Genomic DNA, 10455 nt, shown 5'->3' with positions numbered 1-10455 from the left:
GTAGCACTTATTGTCAGGATTATTTTAAAGGTAAGTATAGATTTATAAGTATAATACTTATTGAAATATTTAATATAATATTATAAAATCATTGTGTGCCGAGTATCGTACAACGAACAAACAATTGAAATTTTACAAGTTTTTTTATAGCATCAGAAATGGAACCTAAACAATTTTATCGTCAAGTTCAGAATTTAAAATAATTTTTGAACTATTTTATGTGTATCAATATATTAAAAACATATAAACACGTTTTGAGTGCACGTTTTACCGAAACGGTATAAATAAACGTATTTTTTCTGTTTTCGATATCGATTATAGCACAAATAAAAATTTTACTATTTTGATTATGTCGTTGTGCCATATTGATCACCGACTAAACTTTAAATCAACTATTAGAGGTAATTTAACTTGAATATTTTTTTAAACATTTTTTCCATTACCCTGATAATTTTTACAACAAGTACATATTTTTTAGAAAAAAATAGAAAGTTATACACGAAAGGGATAAAATAAACCTATGTCTACTTAGAATAATATTATGCTTACCACTCAATTTTAAAGGTATGTAGCAGTGCCACAACTAGCACCAGGGTAGGCAGGGCAAAGCCCTGCCAAAGGGCCTAAATTTATTTTTTGAAGTGGCCCATAAATGATCCACCTATTATTAATTTTTCCTAGTTTTTAATTATAAAAATGTTAACAACAGTTTTTGAATTGAAAAAATGTAAATATAAAGCAGATGATAATGCTATTATACGACATATTTATCTTATTTTAAAAATTACACAGATATTATCACGATATCGTGGATATAATTAATAATTATACACACATATATATATATATAATAGATTATTTTATGAAAAAAAAAACACTGAAAAGCTTAGCTGGTTAGCTACACTGAATATTTACAATTTATCTTCTTATATTATTATAACACCATAAAATAAAAATAGAATTAAAACATCATTTGTTTTGTTTTGATTTAACATAAGTTATTAATTTATAACTTACCAATTCTGAATTCACTACCCATTGGCCATTACCTAACTTAACGTGTATTAATTGTGACGTATTATTTACTTATTAGTTATTTTCACGATATTTTTTGTAAAAATGTCAAAACATTTTAGTGGTTCGGCAAAAAGAAAAATGAAACTTAAAAAAGAGGAAGAAATAAAAAAATTAAAAGATTCACTAAATATGTTTTTAATAAAGAATAACGTGGATAATACAGGTAAATAACTGTTTTGAAATACTGGATGGTAATTTTATTTTTAAACTTAAAATCTTAAAAGCAATATAGTTTTAATATTTTTACATTTATTTAGTTATTATAATATTACATTCTGTACACAACTGTAAATAATTTTATTTGATCTTTTTTTTGTATATTTTAGTTAACAATTGTACTAATTTAATTAATAATACAACAAAAGCAAATACTAATGTGGATTTGTCTGTAACTTGTGATCATGTTGAATCAAACATTAATGATAAACCAGGTAAATTATACATCATAAAATTATTAAAATGTAAAAATATAAATTAGGTTTAATAAATAAATTAATATTAATAATTAGGTACATTGTTAAATCCTTTTTAATTTATATTGAATGTATTTAAATATTTATATAACTTTAAAATAGTTCAATCATTTTGATATTCATTACCTTATTATTGTATAGTGCATTTTGTTTTATTTATAGGTATAGATTTAACAATTGATTATCCAACTGACCGGGGACATTTTAAAGAGTTGGATATTGTAAAATCTGATTTGAAGAGAAGTATTTTATTGTATGGACCATGTAAACCTGTAAACATTGAATTTCCATACAGCCCTGATGGTAAAGGTATCCTTAGACGATTTCCAGTACAGTTTTATTACAAAACCACAAAGGTTAGGTATTCTGCGTATACCCAGAACATGAATATGCTATTCAGTTATTTAAGATTGTACATATTGTAAAACATCTTGACTTTTTGCTGATAGGAAAAATAGCAATTTTAAAATAAATTGGATATTAGGAATTAATGATTGGCATCATATTGGAGAAAAAATTGGAACACATGAAATTTCTCAACAGCATATTCAAGCCACTGAAGTCCGAGTACGTTGGTTAAAAAAACGAAACTGTAGATAAACATACAAAAGATAAAATTGTTAAAGAAGCTAGTTTTTGGAAAAGTGTTTTAATTAGATTAGTCAAAATTATTTTATTTTTAACTGCAGGGAATACTGCCCTTCGAGGAAATGAAAACAGTAAAACTAAAATAAATACTACAGAAAGAAATTTTATCAGGACTGTAAGGCAGATGGCAGATTTTGATCCTGTTTTAAATAATCTGTTGAATAATAAAAATAATAAAATAAAATATCTGAGTTGGAAAATTCAAAATGAATTAATTCATTTATTATCCTCAGAAATATTAAATATATTAGCAAATGAAGTAAAAATATCTAAATATTACTCAATAATTGTAGATTCTACACAAGATATAACAAAAATTGACCAATTGAGTGTCATACTGCGTTATGTTGTTTTAAACTACGGAACTAAATCAATTGAGGTAAAAGAATCTTTTTTTGGATTTTTTGAATTAAAGAAACATGGCTCACAAGATTATGAAAATCTTATTTATGACGTATTAAAAAAATACAATTTAGATGTCCAAAATTGTCGAGGCCAGGGTTATGATGGTGCTGCAGTGATGAGTGCAGTTTATTCGGGAGTGCAGCTAACCTTCCGTTGTGTCAAATGCGCATTATGAACACTGCTGTGCACTGTATTGCACGGTATCTATAAACTCTTGCAGCAAAAAGATATTGACCTCCAGAAAGCATTAGATTAACTGATGCCTATACTTGTATGCAGCAACTAAGGAATGACTACTGTAGTGTAGTTGAAAATGCAAAAAATTTGGTAATTAAATGGGGTATTCCAACAGATAACAAAGAGGCTCGCCAAAAAAAAAAGTAAGACTGTTTTTGATGAAATAGATGGTGACAGAAGGATAAATATTACATAAGATAATTTTAATGTTAAAGTATTTTTACCAATTGTTGACACAATAATAAGTCAACTTAAATTTCGTTTTAAATTAATGTTTGTAATATCTTATATTTTTTGAAACCTGAATCACTTTTAAGATCAAGTGAAATTACTATTAAAGAATCATATGATTTCATACAAATTTATCAATCAGATATAAGTTATGATTTAACAAGTCAACTGCTATCAATCAAAGAAATTATAAGTAATAAAAATTTAAATAGTATCCAAGCACTGGCCTAGTACTTACAAATTGAATTTAGCAATATCTTGTCAATTATAAATTAGTAGTTCATTATTCCAAGAATGTAAAAATAACAATTTCATATAACTAAAACAATAACTTAAATACTTTTTTAGGTTCACTGTTATTTGTCACTACAGAAGAAATAGAGATGAAATATTTTTTAAATAGAATAGCATTAATAAATTGTTCCATCCGATAGAGTTCACGTCTGATAATTTTTTTTGCATTTTATATTTTACACCTAATTAAAACTTAAAAGGTGCATAGCAAAAGTTTTAAAACAATTGGATTGATTCATCATTTTTTGAATCATATATTTTTTAAAAGAGATGCAATGTTATTAATATAGTAATTAATCGACAACGTTTGAAATAGTATATAATTATATATATATTTACAAAAAAAGTACATTAACGCATAAAAAAGCACAAAAATCTTATTATATAAAACGAATATTGTAGGTATAACATAAAATACATCGTGTCCGTAAATTGTCTACACAAAGCGCCGTCTTACACTTATTACGTGCTGTGATAATACTGTGGATGTCGCTTATAAGATTCACGGATGTAAGGGGGAGTCGCTTATCATACTCAAAATCGTCTGGAACGGTCCAGACGTATCCAAATACATTATAAAATTTCGGTTATAAAAATCATCACTTCGTTTATAAAACTTAAATTTTATAAAAAAAATTGATAGAAAATAAACACTTTTGGTTAAAATTTAGAAGTAAATTGGTTTTCAATACCAGTATGAGCAGCATATTTCCGGAATATTAAAACATAATTTAATACGTACACTTATTGTTGTATTACGTCAAGTCTTGAATATTTCAAGTCAATACAACTAATATTGAAGAAGTTAGGATTTTAAGTTGTACTTCAAATACTATAGATAAATCGAAATATGGATTAACTTTAAAAACTATTACAAATAAGTAACTATTTATTCTAATACCGAACCTAGGTGACTAGGTACCTATTACATAATTTTTATCACGTTTAATACTGTGAACTATGGGACTATACGTAGGTATAATAGTTAATTTAGTTATAAGCCATTATAATCTAACTGATAAAACAAGAAGTTTAAAGCTAACTTGGTATTTTCTTCTGCGTATATATTTTATAAATTGGTCTCTCCGCTAGAATAGTGCTTTTCATATTTCAACTAAATACTAAAAAGGAAAGACAGGTGACATAACCACTGAAAGGTTAACAGCAATTATTTAGATCGAGCATTCTATTTGTGTTGATTTGATTGATTAGTTATTCATCAAAATCTAATTAATTACAAGTCTAAAAACTGAAGGGAAATGCATGATTTTAGTACGAAGATAAGATTAATGGTTCATAGATAAACAAAAAGGTAATGGAATGTACAAGTATTAAGTATAAATAGTATAGATATATCGATAGGAAATTGTTCGCAGATTTTATTAAAGTGGTCAGTTTAACAAATATTCAAATAACTATCCTAATAAATCCCAAAAAATGCAAAAAAATAAAATACCATATGAACATTTGCTATATTATCATTTATCAATAAATCATGATTTGTTAAATATGATAAAAAATTGTTAACTTTAACCAAGTTTTAGGTTAAAGAAGCCTACCAATTGAATTTCAGATATATATTTTAGGACTTGAGGTCATGCTTATAATCATATTATAAAAAATAACGAGTGGCACTCGGGGAATTTTGTAACTACGTATCATGTAATTATAACTATTTTTGAGCGTGGCGACAGAAAAGAATTTTTTTTTTTATTATTAAATAAATAAGAAGTTAATATAGTTTGAAATATTTTTATTTTTAAGATATTGCATAGCTTTTATCGCGGGCCTGGCGTGGTGACTGAAAAAAAATTTTTCGTAATGAAAAAGCGTTACCGTAAGCGTAAGAGCTAAGATACCTCTCTCTGTCAAACGCCCCATGTATGCAAATTTGAACTTTTTGTTTGTGCCCCTCTCCCCCCTCCAATAATACATTTATAAATACGCCCCTGACTAGCTGTACCCGTGCACTTCGTTGCCTGTACAAAATGCATCCGTGTTATGTTTGATTGCCTAATGCTAACATTTAGCACGAGGATAAAATTATTTTTGGTTTCTGATTGGTGTATATTAGATGATAATATTTCCGATATTTCAACTTTACATAAATGTCCCGCCCAGCGTTGCATATTTTTTCAATCGATTAACCAATTATGCATAATTTGTTATTAATAATCTGTTATTCAAATAATCGATTAAATAATCGCACAGCCCTAACTTAACAAAAAAGGTAATATATTGAAATCATTAATCGGGATAAAAACTATCATATCTTATGACGAAGAAAAAATTAGACACATTGATCATATTTTTATAAAAATCGGTTGAGAATGCATAGAATGTAGTTTTGGAATGCATCGAGAACATCATACCCGTCGAATATCAAATTTTTATATACAATATATTAGTTACGAATATTCGATATACAATATGTTGATGGTTGCATTCAAAAACCGCACAATTTTGATTTTGACCCTAAAAAGGTCGATGGACAAAAACCGCACAGCTTATCGGTCATTTTATAACGAATTACCGTACATTTAGAGTGGTTTAAAATCGCATACTATTTTTAGTGAAAATAGTAAAAAGATAAGATTATAAGATAAGTACTATACAATAAACCAGTCTTTAGTTGTCAGTTATGTTACCTATTTATTTTTAGAAGCATTTGTTTCCATTTTCGGAAAAAATTTTACGTGACGGAGATCGTATAAAGTTTTTAAATAACGTCAGCAGTCGGTTTCAGCCAATTAAACTTTGAAAGTTTTTAATTTTTTTAAAATTAATATTTTAAATTTTCGTTGAAAATATTGATGAAATATTATGATATGAGAATAATCAGAATAAATAATTAATCATACATATGCGTTTTTTGTTTATCGACCTTTTTGGGGTTGAAATCATAACTGTGCGGTTTTTGGATACGACAATTTTTAAGATTGTGTGGTTTTAATCTATTAGATGTGTGCGGTATTAACTTACCAAAAGTTTGTGGTTACTGGAGTCAACGATGTTGATGTACCCGTGATGCCCAAGATAATTTTCATCGATAAACTTCTCGGAACAATTTATATTCGCGGGCCTTGCAATTATGTATATAGGTATACAATTTACACGTTTATTTAATTAATAGATAACTTGGTTGCTTATTAACTTAGGTAAATTATACTTCGATAGGAACCTATTTCGTGATATAATCTTCCATTAAAAAAAAAAAATAATAATATAGTAAAAATATTAAATCTGCTCTACATAAAATTTGAATATATTCAGTAAATAAAGCTGTAGTATATAAATAAGTTATTACTTATTACTAATAAAATATAACATACAATATTCTTTGACACATTGACATTTTACCTGGCTTTAGTGAAGCTACATAAAATTAAAGTTACTTATAAAATTATACTTTTAATATATTTTTCCATATTGGTTTAGAATAAAATTAATCTAATTGTTTAAAATTAGAAAAAGGTTTACAAACGAACTAGAGAGATTGATGAATCGTGGTTATATGTTATTTAATCTAATCGATTAAAATTTAAAGTCTATTAGGTCTTATGTGAACATAATTATACTATATTACTTTAAATAATTTTTTTCAGCCGATTTCAAATATAATATTTTTAATTTATTATTAGTATACAAATGAAAATTTTAATAGTTTTAATATTAAGTATTAAAAGGTTGATATTATATTATTAAATTGTGTACTTTTAGATGATGTTAGAGTTTTCTGACCATTATTTTAAATGATAAATTTACAAAATTATTAATATGAGATCTACTGTTAAGTGGCGATTCTAATTTTGAATTCAATTTATCGTATTCTTAAATTAAAAATTGTTATAGCTAAAAGAAAAATATGTTGAGATGTGTGTGTTCGTGTAAAATGTTGGAAATAGTACGTTTAAAATAAATCATTGTTAAAATTTCAAATATTAAATAAAAATAATAATTATTTAACAAAATGTTAATATGTGCAATGTACATTGTTGCAATACCTAATATTATATTATATATTATATAATTTATATACAGTTATATTTTAATAATTAATAGAAAAAATAAATTTTGTTTACATTTATTTTGGATTTAAAAAAAGTTGTTTTGTTCACAATTTTTACGTATAAATATTCAATAGTTAATAATATCATAATATTATAGCCCGTTAGTAATTTGATTTTGAAACCACTATAACCTAGTCCACAAATTACAATTTAAATAATTTAATGTTTTAATATGATTGTTTTCTCTTTTTTGATAAAACTTGTAAAATTATTATAACCCACTGATATATGTGTACACATGTGTCAACATACCAATATTTATTTAAGAAAGCAAAATATCCAAAACTAGGTTAAGAAAACAGATAAGAATGTAAAAATAGTAATATGCACCTTAACAGGTAGCCGTGATCATATAAGAAAAATAAAATGTATATCTGACAGAGTTGGGCAAAATATTATTTAGATAATTATCGGAATAAAAAATTAATCGAATAATTCGAAAACAATAATATTCGAGTAAAAAAAAGTAAGTAGTAAAAAAATTTTTTATAATTATTCAAATAAAAATTGATTTGAATAATGTTCAATCATAATGCTTGTATAAAATACAAATATATATGTAGGATGATTTATTTTTATTTTTAGACTATATTATAGCAAGTGCTATTCCTATAATATATTTGTATTTTATATAAGTATTATGTTTAAAATTATTCAAATAAATTTTTATTCGAATAATATTGTTTTTAAATCATTCGAATAAAATATTATCTAATTGATCATCTAAACAAAATTTTATTTGAATGATGCCCAACTCTGCTATCTGCATACTACATCCGCGGTGTCGTTCTAGTCCACTTTAGCAGAATATGGCCCGTTCATCACACGCATCGTGAACACCACGGCTTACAACGACCGCAATCGTCTGCACTCGGTAGAATATAAACGAATTAAAAGCCGTGGATCACAATAGCCGAAAACAAAACCGTCGAATGCCGATGGTTTGCACAGAGTTAAAACAACATTAATATGTTGGCAACTGATTGACAATAATACTAACGAAATTAATGCATCACCAGTGATACGTGATGGAAATGTGAATTATGCACACCAAGACGAATGGTGAATTGGTTACACAATAGTTATTTTTTCAAAATTATAAAACTTTTAAACGATATTCAATCTTCATGCAAACATTACTGTTAGACATTATTCTTCAAAAGACTTTCAACTAGAAATATCCATTCAGCTAGTTTGATATTATGTTCTTGGCTTTTACCTAGTGCACCGAATGTCGAGTTAAATCAGCTGCAATACGTAATCGTAGTAATACGTAGTCGAAACACTTCGATTAGACATTGTCTTAATATATCTTAACGGACCGTGAAACAAAAAAAAAAAAAAAAAATAATTTTTTTTTCCTTTATATAATATTAGAAATGAAAACTAAATTGTTGTCTTTTCCAAAAAATTATCCGATCACTCGTTCTGTGTCGTACGTATACGCGTGACGTCACTGGTGCGCATGGATTTGTGCCGCCGTATGATTTTACGCGGTAGATATTTATATGGTGCATTAAAATATACAAAATATATGACTGAATTAATTTCTGTGACGAAATAATATCATTATCATTTATTATTATTGACATTAAATGTTATTTATATCGTATTAGATAATTCTATTTTAATAACATGAATAACAAACTAGGATCTATAGCCAATAGGATATTATTGGACAAATTGTCATTTGTCATTCTTCAGCCGTCATTCGCAGTTGCTATTAGACAATTAAATTGAAATTATAATTAGAGCCTAGAGGTAAGTTATTTTAATTAATTATTTTCAGTACAACATAACTTAACTATAATAAATAAAATAGTTTTGCATGCTCATTTGTGATTTAAAATACTATAGCATATAAATAAATATAATTAATAACTTCATGAACCATTGATTAAAAGATAAAAGTACCTATTATAATATAATAACAATTTAGTATTAGATATATATTCATCATTTTAAATAACTACATATACTATAGTGTTAGTATATTTTAATTTATATTATATGTGATTATAGACGTACTTACATAATCATAATTTAGGTTTTTATGAATAATAAAAAATAATAAAATATAAAATGAATACTGAGTTATATTAATCTTATTCAAACTTATTTTATACAATTAATTTGGTGTTCAAATTTATTCAAGTTTCTTATTTGCTATGGTTTTTCTTTAAAACCTACGTATATTCCATTATTTTCAGGGTACTTATTTCGAAAAGCTTGTACAACACATGCTGGAATACATACACGATTTTCTATGAAATTAAGTATTAACGATACAATTAATAATTACTAATTAATGATAAATATAGATAAATTACCTTTTCCTATTGCAGTCTATGAATTTATCCAATGCGTAAATTGTTTGTAACATATAAATCTCCAAGTTTTGTTTTTCGGATTTGATGTTGAAAGCATTTTTTTTCGTTTTACATCATTAGTTTTCAAAATCATTTGTTGCCTAGTAATTTTCAAAACTTCTTCGTCCATAATAAGTTTTTTAAAAGATGATAATTTTGTCACGCATTTAATATTAGAATGCAATTTCGATATATTTTCGAGCTCAAAACAACAAATACATTCTTTGTCAGTTTGCAAAATAGGATACTTTTTACACAAACACCAATTACTTGGGTGTACTGCTATTCTTCCCACATAGTTTATTGTTTGTATTGGGTTTACTCGTAGTGCTTCATAAATTCTGTTATCGATATCTTCCACAGTAGGTTCAAAACAGAAAGGTTTTAAACTCATTTTTTTAACACAAATTACACAACACAAAATATTAATATAATATTGCATACAATAGTAAGTCACTTATGTACGTTGCGTCTTGCGCCTATCGCTCTATCGTTAAACACAACTAATAATAAATGCTGGTTTTAGAATTTTCAATGAAATTACGTGTTATATTAGTTAAACTGATAACCCATTTTATTTAGACTCATATTATTATTTTTTAAAAACTTGATACGACTATAATACAACAACAAAAACGATGTATACCAATA

At 25.9% G+C, this 10455-nt stretch overlaps 1 pseudogene; it reads right to left on the bottom strand.

Moving 5' to 3' along the window:
• Positions 1–9601: 9601 nt before the first annotated feature.
• Positions 9602–10198, bottom strand: LOC113559979 (annotated as a pseudogene).
• Between the last annotated feature and the right edge of the window lie 257 nt (positions 10199–10455).

The sequence above is a fragment of the Rhopalosiphum maidis genome, chromosome 3 (assembly GCF_003676215.2).
Source record: "Rhopalosiphum maidis isolate BTI-1 chromosome 3, ASM367621v3, whole genome shotgun sequence".
Taxonomy (NCBI): Eukaryota; Metazoa; Arthropoda; class Insecta; order Hemiptera; family Aphididae; genus Rhopalosiphum; species Rhopalosiphum maidis.
This window is presented reverse-complemented; position numbering and strand designations above follow the sequence as displayed.